General features: G+C 44.3%; 1 long non-coding RNA gene across 1 annotated transcript in view; it reads right to left on the reverse strand.

The window, feature by feature from the left end:
- LOC123517681 overlaps window positions 1-22,500 on the reverse strand; it is an 82,981-nt gene that overhangs the window by 21,213 nt on the left and 39,268 nt on the right. Inside the window, exon 3 of the long non-coding RNA XR_006678535.1 lies at window positions 1,659-1,721. This is a non-coding gene — a long non-coding RNA (uncharacterized LOC123517681). The remainder of the gene's footprint in view (window positions 1-1,658; window positions 1,722-22,500) is intronic.

Below are 22,500 nucleotides of genomic sequence, written 5' to 3' on the forward strand. Positions count from 1 at the left end.
GTGTCAGGAGTGTCAGCCCCTGCACATGGCTGGCTGGCTGACGGACCCGAGGCGGCGGTGGAGGGGCTGCCTGGGTGCATGGCGGAGCGCGCGCACACACACACACACACACACACACACACACACACACACACACACACACACACACACACACACACACACACACACACAGAGAGAGAGAGAGAGAGAGAGAGAGAGAGAGAGAGAGAGAGAGAGAGAGAGAGAGAGAGAGAGAGAGAGTCCCCCACAAAGCCTCCTACCCTCGCCTCTCCCCTCTGGTACGTACAAATCATCGCCAGCCATCACACCTTCCCGGCGCACGGAGAGCAGCTTGTCATCTCCGCCTCCTCGCGCCACATTCATCTCGTCCACACGCGGGAGTGAAGTGGGTACAAAATAAACAAAGGTAAACCGGATCCGGCGCTGGTAGGGTGTTGTCAGAGCCAGATGCGTGGGATCTAATAGTCCGCCTGACATCAGAATGCTCTTAGCGCGCCAAGGGTCAGGCATTTATGCTAATAAACACGCCCGTATCAGCCGCCGACATCAATTCTTCAACGATATTGGAGAGTTTCATGGGCAGGAGCAGCATAACGGGTCTCCGCGCCGCACGGAGGCGATGTATTTCCCCCGCGGAGGACAAGACTAGCTGTGTTGCGACGCTTGTGTTCGATTGTAACTACTCCTAGACACGCGACCAGCAGCGGCCAGCCACGGGGACCAATTAGCCATTTAGCGCACAGGTGTTACTCTGATTTCACATCCAGACCATCAGTACAGGTGCCGCAACAACTGATGTCGCCATGTGCTGTAAGTCGAAGGTCTGCAGACTGGAAGAGCCGGGAGTGGTCAATCCAGGCGACCAAGCTGCCATTTAAACGCGCATGTTTCACCCTGATTCCTGAGCCAGTATTTCAGTACGTTTGCCCAAAGAACTGATGCTGCCATGTCCAGTCAATTGCATATAAGCAGTAAGGGTCTTTGATAAGGAAGCTTTCACGATTTTCTAAAGATAATTTTGGACTTGCCTTTAAACTGTCTCGATTAGCGCTTAAAACTTTTATTTTTCTTATCTTTCATCAGTTTTTGTTACCAGAGTCCTTCCTATACAAAAAGTGTCAACCAATAAAATAGTCAACCAACATATACATTCATTATTAGCTTTCCTTAAAAAAAAAAAAAAAAAAAACTCCACAAAGACCAAAATGAACTCGGGATGTGACAAATCCAGGTAAGTTGTTGGATAATGTGACTTTTTTTTTTCTGTTATATCCAAAGCATTTTGCACAGAGAGACATGATTTCACAAGACATCTAAAGGACGCTATTCTTACCGCTACTGAACTCTTCAAACTTTGTCCCACGTAATATAATGTTTTCCTATCTACTCAGAGGAACAAAACAGAGGAACAAAACAAACCATAATGTGAAACTTCAGAGAAAAGAAGAAAAGGATGAAAAAAAGAAAACAAACCAGAATAAGACAAAAATTTAGAAGCAAAAATTGAAATGAGAGAGAGAGAGAGAGAGAGAGAGAGAGAGAGAGAGAGAGAGAGAGAGAGAGAGAGAGAGAGAGAGAGAGAGGGTGTATCAACATATTAAACATTCTCAGTATTCAATGTTGTATCTAAGAGAGCAACACACACCCTTGCTACTCACCTTCCTCCGCCGTCAGGACCTCCCTCTCCGTCAGCCACCCTTCAGGAAGACTGCCCACCCACACTGAAAGAAAATAATAGATAAAATAAAGATAGATAAATGAATAAATAGATCAAATAAGAAAAAAAAATAGCAGTTCTTGACATGAGTGAGTGGTCAAGACAAAGAAAAAAATAACTTAGTGATGCGAAAATATTGAATAAAAAAAATATTCTAGTGATAATTTTAAGCGCTAGTGGGCTACTGGGAACGCCCACACACACACACACACACACACACACACACACACACACACACACACACACACACACACACACACACACACTGGTATATAAATGTGAACACTAAACCATTTATTTTCCGTTCAATTTAATTAAATAACCAAAATAAATAGGTAAATAATAAAAATAATAATTAGATAGACAAACACTGAATAAAAAAAATCAACAAAAAAAAAAAAAAAACTAAATCAATAAACAAAACATTAAAAAAAAGAGACAAAACAGAAAAAAATAACATAAGGAACAGAAAATCGTGAGTAAGAGAGAGAGAGAGAGAGAGAGAGAGAGAGAGAGAGAGAGAGAGAGAGAGAGAGAGAGAGCATCGGAGTGACACAGGACACCGCGCCTCTCATCTGTTGCTCGTGTATGACTGAAGGGGGAAAAAAGTAGTATTTGTAAACCCACGTCGAGAAGAGTGGCGGGTGGTGATGGTGGCGGCACAGATTGTATGGGGGAGGGGAAGAGGAAGAGGATGAGACGGTAACGAGAAGAGAAGGAAGAAGGAAAGAAAAATAAAGATAACACTAAGAGGACGAGGATAGGGTAAAAAGAAAAGGATTAGGATAAAAAGAGGAGGAAAAATAGAAGCAGTAATGAATAAAATGAAGTACCGAAAATGAGAAGGAAAAGGAGAACGGGGGAAAATAAAGAATAAATGACAAGAAAGAGGGAGAAATAGAAAAAAAAAATTGAATGTAAATGAAATACAAATGCAACAAGAGATGAGAGGGAAGAAAGGAAAAACAAGAAAAGGACGAGAATAAAGTAAAAAAAAAAAAAAAAAAAAAGAAAGGGTAGAGAAATAAAGAGAAGGAAAAACAGCAGTAGTAATGAATGAGAAGAAAGACCAAGAATAGGAAGAAGGAAAAGGAGAACGAGGAAAACAAGAATTAAATGACAAGAAAGAGGAACGAACAGGAAAAATAAAAAAAAAAAAAAAAAACAATGTAAATGAAAGCTATGAAAATGAGTGCTAATGGTAGAGGAAGGAAAAAGACGAAGAAGAAAAGGAATAGGAAGGAGGCAATACTTAGAAAGGGAATGAGGGAAAGGGTTTAGTGAGAAGGGAATATAAATAAATAAAAAAAACTAGTGTAAAGCTTGTAAAGAATGGGAGGAGGAGGAGGAGGAGGAGGAGGAGGAGGAGGAGGAGGAGGAGGAGGAGGAGGAGGAGGAGGAGTAGGAGGAGAGGGAGGAGGAGGAAAAAAAAGAGATAATGAGGAATGGGAAGATGAAGAAAGAGAAGGAGAAGGAGAAGGAAGAGAAAGGAAAGAATACGAGAAGGAAATAGTAAGAGAGAAGAAAAAGGGGAAATAAAAAGGATAGTGTGAAGGGAACTTTTTAGATACGACTACTTCTTCCTCCTCCTCCTCCTCCTCCTCCTCCTCCTCCTCCTCCTCCTCCTCCTCCTCCTCCTCCTCCATCTCTGACACTGTTAATTATAGCAGCTAATTACAATAAGTACATCACATCTTACTTTTATTGTAATTTCGCCTTTTTAATGTTAAAATATGTACATGAATAAATAAATAGATAAACACATAAGCAGATAGGTAAATAACAATTGTGTGTGTGTGTGTGTGTGTGTGTGTGTGTGTGTGTGTGTGTGTGTGTGTGTGTGTGTGTGTGTGTGTGTGTGTGTGTGTGTGTGTGTGTGTGTGTGTGTGTGTGTGTGTGTGTGTGTGTGTGTGTGTGTGTTTGTTCCTTTCTCTCTCCCTTCTTGTCTGCAGTTTTTCCGTTCTTGTACTAAAACTAACTTAATACAAACAAAATTCATCCGTATTTAAGAGTGTATGTGTCTTCTCCTCTCCAAGTTGTGGCGAGAAGCAAGACACTCAGGGCGATCAGAACACAGAAGAAGCAGCGGAAGGGAGGAATAATGGGTGAAATTTTCTCTTCAAGATGCCACGGTTAATACACTGAGATAATGAGTCTTCTAAATGCCCTCGAGTGATAAAAGGGACGGGGCGACTCCTCCTCCTTTTTCTCCTCCTCCTCTTCTTCTTCCTCCTGTACCTACTTATGTCCATCCTATTCCACACCCATGCTTCCCTACCTCTGTCTCCTCCCCTCCCATAATCCAGGTCAAGGGTGATGTGACCTATACGAGGAGAGATCACAGTTACTGGCTTCTGAGGACTAAGTGAGAGGATGGGTGAAATGTTCTGACCGTCGTTTCCATTCAGGTAGGCGTCCTTAATTTTTGAGAGATAACACTAGAGGAGGAGGGGGAGGAGGAGGAGGAGGAAGTCAGCCCCCTGGTAGCCAAACACAGCATTACACGGTGCATTAAACTTCAACTTTCCTCAATTCTTGTATTTGTCTGAGTGTCATGAGCTGATCTGCCAGTTTGGGTTCATATACTAATCCGGGAATATTTTAGGTTCCATTCTATCACTCCTTTTTGTTGAATACTTGATGTATATTAAACGAATTTAATTATTTTGGTATCTGTCTCTATATTACTCGTATGTATAATAGAAGTGCGTCCACATACTAGCAGTCTTCGGGTCCATGCTGCAGTTCTGTCCAGTCAAATCATTTCTGTATGTTGAACAAACTGATGTAATTTTGAAAGAAGGTGCTGTTCATAGACTACCAGTACACGTCACAGAAACACGTCCACATACTATTTGGGAGTGTTTCAGAGGGTACATCCCAGCACCCGGTCAAAATAAATCTTTTCCGTACTGCAGGTTGAACGAAATATATTTTTAAAGAGGTTGCTGTTCATAGACTACCAGTACACGTCAGAGAAATACGTCCACATACTACTTGGGAGTGTTCCAGAGGGTCTAACTTAGCACCGTGTCAAAGCAAGTATTTCCTTTAGTGTAGTTGAAGGAATTTATTTATTTTTCTTGGTTTGTGCCCCTGAACTACGTGTATGTCTAATAGAAGTGCATCGGAGGAAGGTATTGGCAGCATGAATGAATAAACAGGCAGTGGATAAGATAAGGTAAAGAGGATATCAACTTTTTCAGTACCATGGCGAGTTTTCATATTCATTCTACTTACTATTTTGTGATTTTCTACAGCTTCAGAAATTTATGCCATTAATCTTCTGACCTTCATAGACCCTTCTTAATGCAAACAAATTCGTCTAATTATACCCAAACACAAGGTAAAACTCTATCATATTCCTGTTCAACTTTGCCATCATAGCTCAACTGTTTATGCTTCAGAACGAGAGCAACAAAAACTACGAGAAAGAAACTTAATGGATATAACACAGCAATCGGTACTTTAAAACGATACAATGCACGCTATCCCACAACTTATCCTTCATTAAACACACTGAAAAGCACAAAAAACGATCGTGTCTGGTAACGGTGAACACATAAACCCAACACTGTCGTAAAGAGAAACGAAAGATGATAAAGAAAAAAAGAATAAAGATCTTCCGAGCTCATAATACGTAGAAGCAAATCAACGCTACCAAAAACCCACCCAGTAAACACACACACACACACACACACACACACACACACACACACACACACACACACACACACATACACAAAAGGAAAAAAATAAATACAAACACAACCATCTCCAGGACAACAAAACACATAAAAAAAATAATAAAGAAAACAAACAAGCAGACGAATCAAAACTAACTACCAAAATGTCCAAAGTCAGATCGTTACTTTACAAACTAATACTTTAACACAAAATTATATAAAGACAAACAGAACTGGCGACAAACAACCAATAACACCTCAATAATCTTCTCAGGTAAAAATATATAAAAAAGAGATATTTCAAAGATAAAAGACGCTTACAGCAACACCCACTGACCACACACTAATGGCACACACACATGGCAACAGAGGACACATAAAACTCAATCAATCACTTTTCCATACATGAACGCAAAAACGATAAAAAAAAAAATGACACGACTGGAAGTTTTCACCGACACAGTACAGCTACATCGAAACTTTCAAAACACAGCCATATAAACACACCAAGAAACCACAAATACAAAAAAAAAAAAAAAAAGAATCTGGCAACGAGTAACACATGAAATCATTCCCCCCCCAAAAAAAAAAAACTTCCCCAAAGACGAGGAAAACAAGACACACCGAAAAACACACGAATCAAACCCAACCTTCACGGCACGCAACACAAGTGAATCGCTACCGCCAGAAATCACCCATTAAACACACCAACAACTAGAAATACAACCGCATCTGGCAACAGTACACACAGAAAACCCAAGAAAAAACCTGAACCACAAACAAAACACACGAAAAAAAAAGTAAATACAAACACATATAAAAAAATTTCAAGGGCACGATGAAGACAGAGCAATACTCCAAGAACGCATCCATTAAACACACCGAAAAGCATAAATACAAACGTGTCTGGCAACGCTGGACACATAAAACCCAATGGTTGGCCGGGCCGGGGAGACCCACAGCCAGACAAGTCGAGCGCGGCGGGGCTCATGTGCGGCCGGGAATTCAAATAGGCTGATTACCACTTGAGCGAAGGGGGAGCGTAGGGCGGGCGACGGCTCCCCGGGGGATGCTACAACAACAGCGCTACTGGGCATCGGGGGGAGGAGCAGGAGAAGGTGGAGGAGCAAGAGCAGGAGCAGGAGGAGGAGGAGGAGGAGGAGGAGGAGGAGGAGGAGGAGGAGGAGGAGGAGGAGGAGGAGGAGAAGGAGAAAGAGGAGTGCAGGCCAAGGCGAGTCCAGCAGAGGGCGGTGAAAGCAGCAGCAGGAATAGCAGAGAAGGTATTTACAGGAGGAGGAGGAGGAGGAGGAGGAGGAGGAGGAGGAGGAGGAGGAGGAGGAGGAGGAGGAGGAGGAGGTATGTAATGAGTAGGAGAGTAGGATGAAAAAAAGAATGTGGGCAAGATGGTGCGGCGTCCAACAGTAAGCGAGTTAAATACCCACGTGTGAAATTTTTGCCATTATGTGTGTGTGTGTGTGTGTGTGTGTGTGTGTGTGTGTGTGTGTGTGTGTGTGTGTGTGTGTGTGTGTGTGTGTGTGTGTGTGTGTGTGTGTGTGTGTGTGTGTGTGTGTGTGTGTGTGTGTGTGTGTGTGTGTGTGTGTGTGTGTGTGTGTCCGTCCAGTATTATATATAGCATTCATAAATATATTCTAAAGGTTGAATTATAATGTGTGTGTGTATATTCTCTCTCTCTCTCTCTCTCTCTCTCTCTCTCTCTCTCACACACACACACACACACACACACACACACACCAATAAGTATGACAGTATAAACCACAAACAGACAGACACAGAGACAGTCAGAGGGAAGGCAGGAGGCAACTTAAGGCATGCAGTCTGAGCCGTAAGAAGGCTGAAGAGTCGCGCGGCAAGCAAGTGAGATATATGGAGGTAAATAACTGTGATAAAGACGTCTGGTGGCGCCATTGAGAGTCGATTGTAAGAAGCATACTATTAGACAATCCTCGGGAAACGCGGCGCGGGCTGGCTGATGAAGTTGCTGGGGCCGAGGATGAAGAATGTTTCCCCGTGTAAGTTATCGCCAGGGAGCTGCGGGCGCCGGGGGATTTATGACAACGTTGCGCTCTACACTACCTACCGCCACCACTACCACCGCCGCCACCACTAACGCTACCGCCGCACTCGTGTACTACGTAAAGCGCTGGGAGACTATTGCAGAACGTTGCTAAACCTTTCATTACGTAACCCTTGCCCGACGTACACACCGGGCGGCGAGACTTAGATTTAGAGGCGTAGTGTCATGATGAAGCGGCCGAGAGTGCTTGGCTTGGCGTGGCGAGGTGGTGGTGAGGGAATGGAAAGGCCGCGGGATAGAAACAGAGGGGAAGAGTTGATATCTGAGGGGAAGAGAGGGGAAGATAGATGATATTGAAGGAAGGAGGAGACTAAAGGGGAAGAGGAAGGGTGATAGAGGAAAAATAATACAGGAAAGGGTAAAAGCAAACGTAAAATGAGGGGAGGAGGTGATACAGGAGATGTGGAGAGGAGAGGGGAAGAGGAGGGGTAATATTAAAAGTGATGGGGTGAAGGGGAAGAGGAAGAGTGATAGAAGAAACGTGATAGAGGGAAGGGTAAAATAAAAAAAAAAAAACGAAGGGGAAGAAGGAAGAAGAAGAGGAAGGATAGAAGAAATTATATGCAAAAAGTAAGAAAAAGAGAGATGGAAGAAAATGAATGATAATGGAGCTAGAAGGAAAATGAGAGAAACAAAGAAAAAAAAGGAAAAATGAAGAACAAGGTAAGAGGAAGAATATGAAGGAAGTGAAGGAGTTATAAAGTAAAAAAAAAAAAATAATGAAAATAAAGGGATGATAAAGATAAGAATAGGAAGTAGAAAAAAAAGAAATGGAAGATATAGAGGGAAAAAAATGCAGGTAGAAAGATGAGAAAAAGCAGTAAAAAAAAGGTGAAAGGCTTCTTAAGAGGGAAATTAAAGGGAAGAGAGGGAGGGAGAAGAAGAGGTGTACGGAAAGGGAAGGTGGATGAGGAAGGAAAGTGAAAAAAAGGATATGAAAATTAAGGAGGAGGAGGAGGAGGAGGAGGAGGAGGAGGAGGAGGAGGAGGAAAATAAAAAAAATCATCGTTTATACCAAAAAAATACATAAAATATTTACAGCCCCAAAAAATGGTAAATAAAAATCGTTTACAAAAAAAAAAAAAAAAAAAAAAAAAAAATCATCTTTATACCAAAAAAAGTGAAAGGAAGGACGGAGAGAAAATAGGATGAGAAGATGAAATAAAGAGGAATGAAATGAAAAGGCTGAAAGAAAAGAAGGAAAAGAAAAAAAATAATAATGGTTACTTTGCATGTTTTGTTTGACACTCACTAAAAAAAAAAAAAAAAAAAATCCGTGACTCATTAACAAATTCAATTAATTAATAATGAGAACCTTAAAAGAATAAAAAGAAATGTTATTTTATTTATTTATTTTTTCTAATCTCTTTATTTATTTGTTTTATTTTCTTGATTGACTTTTTATTGATTTATTTGTTCATTAAGTTTCTCATTTATTTATCTATTTATTTCCTTTTTTTTTTTTTTTTTTTTTTTTTTTTTGTGTGTGTGTGTGTGTGTGATCGCAACTGTATTTTCTTCCCGCTCCTCATATCTTGTTACCATGTCTTCCCGTCTCTCTACTGTCACTACCTCTTCTCTTCCAGTCGCTATTACCTAACACCTCCCGCTCACCAACACACAGCACTCCTCATCTCCTCCCGCCTCCAGAACACAGCATTTCACCTTACAGTTAAAAACACACCGCTGCTTCAATTCCTCCCGCCTTTTAATTATACGCCATTTTTCACCTCCCGTCCTTGAATCTTCTCGCCCTCTAAAGTATCACTCTTCTCTTCTCGCTATCCTTCTTCTTCTCGTCCTCTTCACCTCTTCGGCTCCTTATTGTCTTGTACAACGTTACACTCTTTACGTCTTCCCGCTACCCTCTTCTCGCCCTCCATAAAATTACACATCTCACATCTTCCCGCTATCTGTACCCAGTGTCTTCTCGTCCTCCATAACATGAGAATAGTTGCATCTTCCCGCTATCCCACGCTATCCAAACTCTCACCTCCGCATTACAGTTCTCACCTCTTCTCGCTAGCCAGCCTCTTCTCGCCCCCACATAACATTATAGACCTCTAACCGCTACCTTTCTGCTGGTGGCTTTCCGCTCTCCATAACGTAACATCCCTGTCTTCTTCCCTCTGTCGAGCTTAGTACAGCTTCTTCTCGGTCTCCACGGTACTACACTCCTAACATCTTCGCGGTACTTAGTGATATTCAGCCTCTTCACCTCCTTAATAGCCTAATATTCTTCACCTTTCCCGTTATTCAGCCTCTTCCTGTCTTCAGTATCGTTATATTTTTCACCTTTTTCCACTGCTATGCCTTTTCTCCCTCCTTATATCACTACACTGCACGTCTTCCCGCTATTCACGGCTACCCAGTGTCTTCTCGTCCACCACAGCACATTGCCTTACACTACGGTACCCCGCCATCCTTCTCCTCCCGCTGCCCGCCCCGAGAAGCCTTCCTCTCCTCGCCGCGACACACCAAACTCTCGGCGGAGGCAGCTACCGCGGCCCATCCGTCTACAAGCGGCTGGTGTCCCTCGGATCCCTGGACGTCCCGCCGCTACGCTAAGAGCCACAGCGCCGCGTCCTCTCCTAGGATAAAGGGACTTGAGATCATCTTGGCTTAGCACACTCATGGCCCGAGAGTTCTCCTAATTTCGCCGCCACCAAAACGCCTAAGCTAAAGATTTATGGTGGGAGGAGAGGAGGCCGAGGGAGCCGCGTAGACAATGAGTTGGGGCGGCGGGCGGCGTTACTCGGTGTTTTGGGTGAGTGGCTGATTGGAGTGCTGGGAACTGACAGGTCACGCTGAACGGTGCTTTCCATTCCTTCCTAATGCCAGAGTTAATCAGTATTCTCAAGATTTCGTTTTTTTTTTATGATAAATCTTGGAACTACTCGATTGTTTTTGTATTTTCTGCTGCTTTTGGCCTGAACTGTTTTAAGATGGAGGCTTCAGTTCACTTGTCCTCAATTTTGGATCACCCTTTTGACTGAACTCTTTGAGGGACTGCCACCATTTCCTTGTCCTAAGCCAGAGTTCCTACTTATATTAATAAATAGATCTTGATATTAAGTCTGACTATTTAGAGTTTTAGATTATACTTGTTAATGATAGTTCGTATTCTGTTCGTTTTTATGCTAAATCTATTCTATAAGATCCATGCGATTATACTCTTGCCTTAGAAGCGGTATGCTCATTTAAAGGTCGGGTTTTAAAACAATATAAGGCAGTTAACTTTTTGTCATTGAAATCTAACCATGAATAAATATTTCGAATGCTTTTTTGAGGGGGATTAGAAACAGCGATCTGCTAATCAAACACGAATTATCAGTCAAGATGTGACGTGCATTTAGAGGACTACTATACTAAGGTATCTAATCTTACAAAGCTTTTTTTTCTCTTTATGCAAGCCGCAGAGATGATTACTTTGGGTTTCATGGGGTTTTTCCTCATTACTGATGAAGAGGCATTACTAAACAATAACTGCCATCATAAAAACACTCTTGACAACCATAATAAACTCCACTAGGACATCCCAGAAGTAAAGATAGACTGGTGAACAATTTGGGAATGATGTCTTTGGAATCCACTGAATGAAAAAAATGAAGTTTTAATAAAGACATCGCAATAACCAAATTAAACCTTACATTATGAATGGACTGAGTGGACATGAGGAAGCGGTGACAGTAGTGATGGTGGTGGGGCGGTGATGGGGGCAGTGGTGGCGGATCAGGGAATGACACTGGTCCAAGTCGTCCCATGAAGATCACAACACACGGGATCCAATTACCAGGCAAGGTCACCTAAGCCTTCATAACAAGCTAGTAAGACAAAAGACCATCAAGTAGCGGCACCATTGACGCAGCTCAGCCTCCGCCGCATCCCGACCCTCGCCTTCCACCGCCACTTTCTGCAACTTTATGGTCCACCTTTGCATGTCCGCCGCCCGTTGGCCAGCCCGGGGTGGGAATTCAGAGGCGCTGAATTATAATTTACGATACGTTTTCAGGACTGCGCGAGCATACCGGTGTGTGTGTGTGTGTGTGTGTGTGTGTGTGTGTGTGTGTGTGTGTGTGTGTGTGTGTGTGTGTGTGTGTGTGTGTGTGTGTGTGTGTGTGTGTGTGTGTGTGTGTGTGTGTGTGTAGACTGCAAATTTGATTATGTGATGCGTTTTGTCTATGCAAATGTGTATGTTTTTTGTTAAGTTTATATTACGTGATGTATTATGTGAATTATAGTAGTGATCAATAAGTTATCTATCTATCTATCTTTCTATCTATCTATACACGTTTATCTGTCTTTCTGTCTGTATTTGGCCATCTCTGTATATATCTATATGTGTGTGTGTGTGTGTGTGTGTGTGTGTGTGTGTGAAATTTGACGGCCGTTCCACGAGTACTTTCACATCCCAATCCGTCCTGAACCCGTCCTGCGGTCCACTAATCGGGTCCAGTTTACGATAAACATTGTAAGGTGGGTTCACTCTCGCACAAGCCACCATTCACTCCTCTGTCGGTCTGATTGATTAGTTTCCAAGACGAGGTAAACTCTCTCTCTCTCTCTCTCTCTCTCTCTCTCTCTCTCTCTCTCTCTCTCTCTCTCTCTCTCTCTGCTATATCAAAGGTAATACAAAAAAACAAAATGGATGCTTCTTGCTTACCTCAAATTGATTCTCTAAGGCAAATTTGTGTACCTGTGTGTGTGTGTGTGTGTGTGTGTGTGTGTGTGTGTGTGTGTGTGTGTGTGTGTGTGTGTGTGTGTGTGTGGAAGAGCAGGGAAACATTTACGATACTAAACAGCGAACGTGATTACATAAGATGAACACGTGATAAGGATTAGTAGTTTTCTTTCTTTTGATTGAAAAACAAAACAAAAACAAAACAAAGCGATGACAAGGTGATGGTTGTAGTCGTTGTTGAAGTGGTGGTGATGGTGGTGGTAGTGGTCAGGTGTTTAGCATGAGCACCATCACTCAGGAGCAGGGGACCAATCCATTACAGGTGGCGGGACTCGCTGTAATTTCTGGTGTGTAGGCGCCGACTCAAGCCTAAAATTATCTATACTGGTAATTGCGAGCCTCCCTCACCAGGTAATATGTTCATCGGCAGCCGCGCGATGACCACCGCGGCCTGCTCCCCGCGCTGCGCAGATAGCTTTTCAAAATTAGCATTTTTGTGGAGTCTGGAATAACTGAACCTCGGGTTAGAAAGATTAACTCCCAGCAGCGTGTATCGGCTGTGTATCCGTCTCCCACGCGGTGTGGGGCGTGAGCTGGCTGTCTTCACAGGGACAGGGGTACGGCTGTCTAGGGGCACGGCAGCCTTGCTTATCTAACCTTCGATGCTACCGAGAAATCAAAGGCAATATTCTTTAATGAAGTGGGTCTCAAGCCTCCGGGCTGATGGCTCGAGGCTCAGAGCTCATGGCTGAAGGATCAGCGCGTCATCAGGCAGTGTTTAGGTCTGCTGGACAGGCCTTGTCAAGCCGGGAGATGGATCAAGATGTGACTAATGGCTTCATACCTGGTGCTGATGAGCTGCGGTGGCCGCGGTCGTGGCCTGTTGGTCGTGGCCTGCTGGTGGCCCACCGGTATCACTACGGGGTCAGCGCACCCTTCACCCCCCGCAGCTGGCGAAGCCTTTTACAACACTTTAGCACCGTGATCACTTCCTTTCACTGGCGCGGCGTGGCGACCAGCGTGACGAGCCCGGCGCACACTAAGCACAGTGAGTGAAAACCTAAATGCTTGGATGCTACGAAGTGGACGTGATGGTACATAACTGTGATGCATGATGTCCTTTCATCGCCCATCACAGGGACAAAAGAGGCCGCCATTTCAAGCGTTCACGCCGCTCCTTTGCGTCTCACAGACTCTTCTTGAGGCGGTGGCATAGTGGATAAGGTTATGAGCGTGGGATCGGGCAGACGTCCACGCGTAGGTTCGAATCCCACCACGTACAGCCTTAAACACTTTGCCATTTGTCGAGTGGTTTAAAGTTACCTACATATCACCATGATACCCAGGTTCTAGGTGGTTACACTCAAGATGAGCTTGGGCGGTGATATGGGTCCTAATATGGGTACCACTATAAATAAAATTGCCTGCGCCACTAATGGGCGGAAGCTGAACAGCGCTTCCCATACACTCTTCAAGTGTGCCTACAGGCGCTATAGGCCTTACCGTAAAAAAAAAAAAAAAAAAAAAAAGGAGCGTGCGGAACTCCAAGGTTATTATTTCCTTGCAGTACTTCACATGACACACTATTATTGGAACAAAATCAAGCCTGGACATTCAAAATGGTTATGAACTAACATAATAACAACCTAATAAACTACATAACTCTCTAATTAAATAAATATAAATGTAATGTGTTAATTCAGATCGCATTCGCTCTTTTTGTCACTAATATTGTAACGAGAAACAAAAAAGGATGGACTTCGCTCTTACTTACACTTAAGATGTGGCAAAAAATTAAATATACAATACTAGTACATAAAGGGCATGCCATAACCCTACTTTCCATCTATCATGAGATCAGCCACTCATGGATGTCATCTCGTGTATATTAACTGATGACGTGTACAGTAAATGAGTGGATCAAGACGTGGCCAGTCTATTGGACTGAGGATGTGGTTGTATGAAAAGTATTTCTTGCCTCACTCTTCATATTGCTGACCAGAGGGGCGGCACACACAACACAGCCACACGGACAGGGTGATGTGACGGCTGAGGACACTTGCCATTTGTAAAACAAATAAATACATGTTCTAGTACACACACACACACACACACACACACACACACACACACACACACACACACACACAGGCGGGCAGGCAGGCAGGCAGGCAGGCAGACGACGGGCCGGGGCGGGGCGGGGCGGGGCGGGCAGTGGGGTGCCCTGACAGGCCCATCTGATGCATGCGAGATAAAGTAAGCGGGGCCGGGTGCTGGTCCCGACCGCCCGTGCATGCCGGGGAAATGACTCCATGATGGAGCCTTAGGGGGTACTCTCTCTATATATAAATCTATAATTTCAGATATTAGTTTGAGAGCAGCAGCAAGCACCGGGGTGCATGCATGCACGGCTGGCACATGCGCCAAGCGAGGGTGGTTGTGGGAGACACGGCTCATGAACACAAGGCGTGGCTGTGCACCTTTAAGCCGGCCAGTGCATGAGAGGCGTTCTGGCTCTCACTCACTGCCTGCCCCTCTCCCTGACAGTCAGCAACCTGCCCAGCCAAACCTTGCTCGGCCAAACCTACCTTAACTCAACCCAGAATAAATCAATTGAGTCAACAAGTGTGGAGGGCGATGTTGCTGCTCAGCTACACCGTAGGAGGTGATCAGTTTCCGACACCTTCCCCACCTTGCCTCATCAACTGTTCCTACATTTTGACAGCCGAGTCAGACCTAACTCAACATAGCGTAGGGAAATGATCTGAACTATACGGACACTTCTCAATCCTTGTGTGACTAAAATATCTTTATATTCTAACAGCTAAATCTGACTTAACCCACACCTATATAGACCCACCTGTATTGAGGACATGTGGCCCGGCACTAATGAGACCGGGAAGTTGATTAGAGCTACCAATACCTACCACTGTCCTTGTAACCAAACCACTCGTGCATCAACAGGCTGACGGGCATACAAGGCCTGGCTTCGCGCTCACCCGCCAGGAAGCTAGCAAGCCTGCACGTGGTATTCCCTGTACTGTATAATACGTACGTAGGGATAGTCACGTTCATTTATAGTCTTCTCAAGCCTCTTTTTGACTAAGTACTAACATCATGATTTTTGAGTATATTCCAACAATCTATCACTATTTGAGAAGCAATCTCTCTCTCTCTCTCTCTCTCTCTCTCTCTCTCTCTCTCTCTCTCTCTCTCTTATTCACTCATTGTCTACCTATTTATCCAACTACTAGCCTCAGACTTACGCCTTAGACTGTAAACGAAAGCGCAGTAAATCAGTTCGACGGATGAAAATCAATTAAGAGAAGCGTAAAGTTACATCATTGTACAGATGCAGCGTGACGAATTCGATATAATGACTACTTGTGTGTTTTGCCGGGATCTTTGGGACAGTGAGGGCGTGTCACATTCGATCTCAATTGAACTTTGTCTTACAGCTTGATTAATCATTATTTCACTGCTTTATACTTTGCATTTTAATCCCTTACATTAAAATTTCGTAATTGTGATCTAGTTATTGTGCAGCCCGCACGAGACCAAAACAATTTCCTTTTGACTTTTTTTTATGTCTATGCAAACTTTTTTCAAATTATTCTGAATGTTATTAGAGGAACAGAGCAGGAAAAATGCGCTATGGTTGATTACAACATTAACCCGTGGAGGATTACTAAGAGAAAAAACCTCGCTGCACTTTCTACTTCCTCTTACCCTTATTCTGTCCATCTCCCTAATGCAATACTTAACCAGTATTCTAAATCTTTCATTTCATTTACTGTTACACTCTGCAACTCCCTGCTTACCTCTGTATTTCTGCTTACATGCAATTTAAATTTCTCCAAAAGCGAGATTTCAAGGTACATGTATTTTTCGTTTTGTGCGTGTTCTTTATGTGCGAATTCGCTAAGATGCGACATTGAAAATATAATAATTAATTGAAATTGTGCGACCTGTTTGCTAAGATGCGATTTGCCCCAACCGGATTTCAAACAGTGCTCCAAATACGTAGTTTCACTGCCTGCCGAACGGCGGCCGCTCCCGCTCCATGTTCAATGTTTACAGCCCTATCGTGTGTTTACAGTCACAGCCAGTCTAGCCAGTTTACTTATTCGTCAAAATGGCCCCAAAACGATGACCCTGAAGCCATAGTAGAGGAAATGGAAGTGGAAGTGGATGTGCCTGAGGAAGTGGACAGCACAGATGAATGTGGCGAGTGACTGTGAGGGACTGTGGCAAGTAAGGAGCATCATGTTAAGTGTTAATGGGTGCTTTATTTACACTTTATTTACACCTTTGTGTTACATTTAAGTTTAGAATGATACATTTTTAAAACATGTTCACTTTAGTAATCAAATAATTGTGTTTTTTGTAAAAAAAATAATGGAAGTTTTTTGGGCCAAAGCCCCATCCCCCCTATTATCCATTGTTTCTTATGGGAAAATAGTTTTTTTGTGCGATTTCAGTTTGTGCGATGCCTGTAGAAATATCGCACAAAAAGAGAATTACCCGTATTTGTCCAGTTCTGGATAATACTTTTGGCTCTATTCTTCATGGACTGGCACCTTAGTGACTGGCACCTTAGTGACTAGCACCTTAGTGGATAGTTTTTATTTTCATTTTCCACCCTTTCGTGGCTCCTGAGCATATCATTGTCTTATGTTTAACATTTTACTATTGGTATGGAAACAAATACGAAAAAAAAATATGAAGTGGTGTTACCGTCTCCAGTTACTGAATGTCATCAACAGCATGAGTCAAAACTGCGTAATGACTTATTACATCTAAATGTCAGCAAATAATTTCTTCTGTACGCCTTGAGTACCATGACGTGTTTCCACATTCATTCTGCTTACTATTTGGTGATCTTATGCAGCTTCAGAAACATATGTGGGGAATCAAAATAGTGATGACCTCCATAAACCCTTCCTAATGTCAATAAAATGGTTTGATTGTAGACAAATATGAAGAAAAAAAAATGTGTCCCAGTACTGAAGAGGTTAAGATAACTTCTATATATTAATTGATTTACCTATTTATTCACCTATCTATCTATATGCTTGCCTCCTTACCTACATATTCATATACTGATATCTATGCTTACCTATCCATTTATTAATCTATCCATATATCTATCTATCTAATCTATCTATCCATCCACATACCTACCCACAAAACCATCTATTTATTCCAGCAACACACACCGCTACCCTCCATACTCTAACCAGCCACCGGGACTGTCCAATCTTCCCCTATCCTTCTTTTTCACCCTTACGTCTAATTACGGCTTTACTTTGCACTTTCCCTCCTTCTCCCGCAGGGGCTGTCGGGGATACGCGGCCGTGCACCTCCCATCAGTAAAGGAAGATGCTGCTGCTTAGGAAAAAAGAGACCGCACTTGTATCGACGAAGAGAAACCAAAGGAATGCTAATCAGAACTGTAAGGAATGATGTAATGTACTCGAGATTGTGTATGAGAGTGAAGGAAAGCCGGGGAAATGAGAAAAAAATATAAAAAGAATAGAAAAAACTCGAATTAAATTATGAGGCAAAATTAAGTGAGAGGATGAGGAAAAAAACGGAGAGAGAGAGAGAGAGAGAGAGAGAGAGAGAGAGAGAGAGAGAGAGAGAGAGAGAGAGAGAGAGAGAGAGAGAGAGAGAGAGAGAGAGAAATGGAAGGAAGAGTATAAAGAAGATTAGCGGGAGATAGAAGATAAGAAGAAAGCTAGAAGAAGGAAAACGAATAAGAATGAGAGAGGAGGAGGAGGAGGAAGAAGAAGAAGAAAAGGAGGAAAAAGGCCAGAAGAACATGAAAGAAGAAAATATTACGAAAAGCACTAGAAAGATAATGAAGACTAGAAAGAAAAAGAAAATTGGGGGGAGGAGGAGGAGGAGGAGGAGGAGGAGGAGGAGGAGGAGGAGGAAGACTGAAATGAGGAAGAATATGAGAAGCAAAATGAACTGAACACTTGACGGAGAAGAAGAAAATCTGGGAGTAGGAAGAGGAAGATTGTGAGGGGGAGGATAACGAAGACTAGGAGGAGGAGGAGGAGGAGGAGGAGGAGGAGGAGGAGGAGGAGGAGGAGGAGGAGGAGGAGGAGGGAGAGTGCGTGTGGTGAGGGTGCCGGGACTGATGTATGAGCTGCGAGTGACGAGGGAGGAGAGGGAGGGAGGCGCCTCTGTTGATTACCTCGCCCTCCGTGACGGCCCCGGCTGGCTGCTGCTGCTGCTGCTGCTGTTGCTGCTGCCCGGCCCGCCGCGCAGCCCTCTCACATTATCTTGGGCCGCGTATCTGCCCTGCCCGGCGATGCTCAGATGCTTACTTCTCTGGGCTGCAGCGCCGTTGATTCGGTGATGTGCTGGTGGTTAATTGTAAACTGTGCTGCTCTTTTTTTCTCTATTTTCATTTATCTTTTAATTTCTTATCTTCACTGATTTCCTTCTCTCTCTCTCTCTCTCTCTCTCTCTCTCTCTCTCTCTCTCTCTCTCTCTCTCTCTCTCTCTCTCTCTCTCTCTCTCTCTCTCTAAGCTGAAACAATTAAAAGCTCATGAAAAGTAAAAAGTAAATAATTAAATAGAGTGTTTCTGCTTTCTTCCGTATCTTCGCATCATCACATTCCACCTGGCTAGTTCCCTTTATTCATACCAAGTGTGTGTCTAGGCCTGGCAGCGCGTGGAGCGGCCGGCAGCATCCATTAAGCGTTATTGTTATGAGGGGAACACGCACGCCATTTATTCAGCAAGTAATTTGTATGTGTTTAACATGCCGCGTGGGTAAGCACTTCGCTGCTCATTAAGCCTCCCTCACCCTTGTCGTCAGTCCGCGGCGTCTCAGAGCACTCTGAGTTACCAAACCGACTTCTCAAAGGATTAGTAACTGAGTACACGCGGGGAAGTCAAAGCCTGGATGCCGCTACACAGACACACACCGCTAATGCTCCTGCTGCTGCTGCTGCTGCTGTTGCTGCTGCTGCTGCTGCTGCTGCTGGTGATACACAGACTAACGGAGCTTGACATGGCCGGGCAAAGAAAGTCTGGGTGTTTTGCCAAGTAACTGTTAAAACTACGACCACTTAGGTAATAGTTCTACACTATTTGAGCATGCTGACTGCCCTCTGTATCTGCTTACTCGCGCTCTGTTCAGCCTACCTCTATAATGCACGAGTTAACTTTATCATGAACATAAGAAAATAAGCTTAATTGCATTCTGTCTCCATTCCTTGAGGAAGATTTTTTGTTTCTTATCCTCTGTGCTCTGTCCACCTTACTAATATAAAACAATAACGCTATTAAGAACGTAAGAAGATAAAAAATAAATAATCTTCTTAAGTAACTGCATTCTAATCTCATTCCGTGCACATCACTTTGTTTACTTGTATTCCTATTGTGTCTACCTCACTGATGCAAGAACACACAACACAAAGGCAGCAAGCTTATATATTTCATCTTATTTTCATTTCCTGGGCTCGCTGCTCAAGACTTTCTCATTCTGTCCATCTTACTAATACAACAGTTAACCCTTTTACTAATATGCCGGTATTCTAGCAAAATTTGAACAGTGGAAAATGTTTGCATGGAAGTACGTACCTAAAAACAGAGAAAAATGAAAGTTTTTAGCCACACAAGTATCCAAAAGACATTAGCATATCAAGAAAATAGGAGAAAGATATATTAATAAGCAGTCCTTTCCATAGCTACCTGAGGACACTTGGGAAAATAAAACAGTGGCAAAGCGGACGTTACAGTTGTCCTGTGTCGCGGGGTGAGAGATGCCACCCAATAAACTCAAGACCAGATAGACGAAGATGAACGCCGAGACCAAGAGCAGCTGTAGTGTAAGCTCCAAAACTCATCTCCTTCTCTTTCACTAGTATTCTTGAACGTTTCCATGTTTAATTTCGACAACTAACAGACTGTGGTGGAAGTTTCTGGAATTCTCAAAGGTATTTCCGTGATTAAAGTAAAATGAATGAGAGTCTAACAAACTTTCTGCATCATCAATAAGAACAACACGTACGAGAACTCCATGAATCATTACCGTGGCCTTTGAAAACAATCCTTACGGGAGAACAACGCATTTAGGAATTCAAGTCAGAAAGTGCTATTCCTAAACACTACGACGTCTTGCCTCCACTATATTTAAAGGCTGCAATAGAGGTCATTAGGCTCTCCAAATGTGTTTTCCTGATTCCACTGATAGTTCAACATGTATACACCGCACTGACGGGAAGAAAAACACCCATGGAAACTCGAATAATAATCTCCTTGAAAATAGTGATGATGGTAGAACAAAGCGTTATAAGTGAGATTCTAGTGATAATTCAATAGGTAAGGAAAAAACCACCCAAGGAAACACGACTCATCTTTTCTGAGGCCTTTGAAAAACAGTCATTATCAGAGAACAAAGCGTTTACGAATCTTACTTGGGTGAAGCTACCACCACTAAAGAAACGCCGGACAAGCTCGCTAGATGGTGTCTCTGTAGTAGCTGGGGAAGGGAAAGGCGCTGAAGGGGAGGATTTATGGCCGCAGGAGTGAGTAATGTACGGCACACAGCACGGTGACACTGACGGGATGGGACGGGATGAAACAGAATGAAACGGAGAGAGATAGGAAAGAATGGAGATTTTTGTATTCTTTCATCAGTTTCTCTCTCTCTCTCTCTCTCTCTCTCTCTCTCTCTCTCTCTCTCTCTCTCTCTCTCTCTCAGGAAGCTCCAAATAGCAATATGAGTTCCAAAGCCTCGCGTCATAATAATACTCGTTAAAAGAAAAAAAAAAAAAAAAAGGGAAGTTAGTTAGCCTCGCCTCTATCTATCAAGGTTTATGGGAAGACGAGTGAGGCGCGCCGCGATGTAAAATGAAGTGGCTTGCCTCCTGACACACTTGCCGGCGTGAAAGGTAATAACGAATAGGTCAATAAGAGGAGCGCTCAGAGGAACAAGTGCTCAGCCACACCACGCACACAATAGGAGGCAACCACCACAGCCCCGCCACAGCCTCCCTCACCCCCTCCATTCACACCTCGCGCCTCCCAACACCTCCCAAACACCCCACGCTCATCCCTCATCCTAACAGCACTCCTATTCCGCGACTCCCCCGCCTCCCCCACACCGCGCCACGCCCTCCGCGCCACAACACAAGTCTGCCTCCCTCACTCCCTCTCCCTCCCAGCCTCTCCCCGCTATCAAGACCTTACCGGCGAGTTATCATTATCCCATTGCACTACCATTCTCCGGGTGCATTAAATTCTCCTCACCGTAACATTACGATTCCACGGCGCAACAATCTTCCCTTCACACCACAACCCTCCATTTTGCACCACAATCTTCCTTCTCTTCTTCCTGCGCCACAACCCTCCCGCAGCGCCACAACGGGTTCTGCAGTGACCCTCGCGCCTGCATGTGGTCCCCGACAGCAGAGACAATCACCCAGCCTTCCTTCCCTTCCCCAGCGCCCCGCGCCCCGCCTCTACAACCAGCAGTCCACCTCTCTCCCGAAAGACACAGAGACAAGTGTAATCACCTAGTCGACACCGTGGACACTTGTCAGCGGGAGCCGGGCGTGGTATTTACACTGTTGGGCGCATGCGTGGTCCTCCCCGCCACCTGATTCGCGGGTTAACTGCTTCTTTTAAACACTGAACTGCGCCAACCCATTTGCCTCGACCGCAACCCCTTCATTAACTGTAATCAATTTCGACTCGGATTGTTAAGCGATAATTGAGTACGTAGCCGCGGGGGACTGGAGCAGCACGCCCTCCCTCCCTCCCTCCCTCACCTTCCAGCCCGCCTCCTCTCACCTGCCTCATCGTCCCGCCCCACCCGTGCCTCGCCCTCCCTCCCCTCTCTCACCCGGCCACTCTACCTGCCGCCCGTCCGCCCGTCCGCCCGCCCGCCCGCCCGCCTGCCTCCCCATTCCCGGGCTAACCTACCTGCCAGCAAGTCCCTTCATCCCCTGGTCGCCACCTTCCCTTCCTCGTCCCTTCTCGCTCCTGCGCCTCCTTTTCTCTCTCTCCCTTCTTCCTCGCTCCTTCCCTGGAAAGGTCAACACATCCTCCCTCCTCCCTTACTCAAGCCTCCCCTCCTCCTCCCCACCCTCATCCGTTCTTCCTCCTTATCAGCCACATCCACCTGCTCTCCCCTACCTCATACGCTTGCCTTGCCCACTCACCCCTGTCCACCAGTACCTCCCGAGCCCTGCCAAGACACCACCGTCCCTCCCTCCACCCGCCGGACCCTCCACTTCACCAGCCTCACCTCCACACACGCTCACCTTCCTAACCTCTTACCTGGTTACCTACTCAT

The sequence above is a fragment of the Portunus trituberculatus genome, chromosome 42 (assembly GCF_017591435.1).
Source record: "Portunus trituberculatus isolate SZX2019 chromosome 42, ASM1759143v1, whole genome shotgun sequence".
In the NCBI taxonomy this organism is placed as follows: domain Eukaryota; kingdom Metazoa; phylum Arthropoda; class Malacostraca; order Decapoda; family Portunidae; genus Portunus; species Portunus trituberculatus.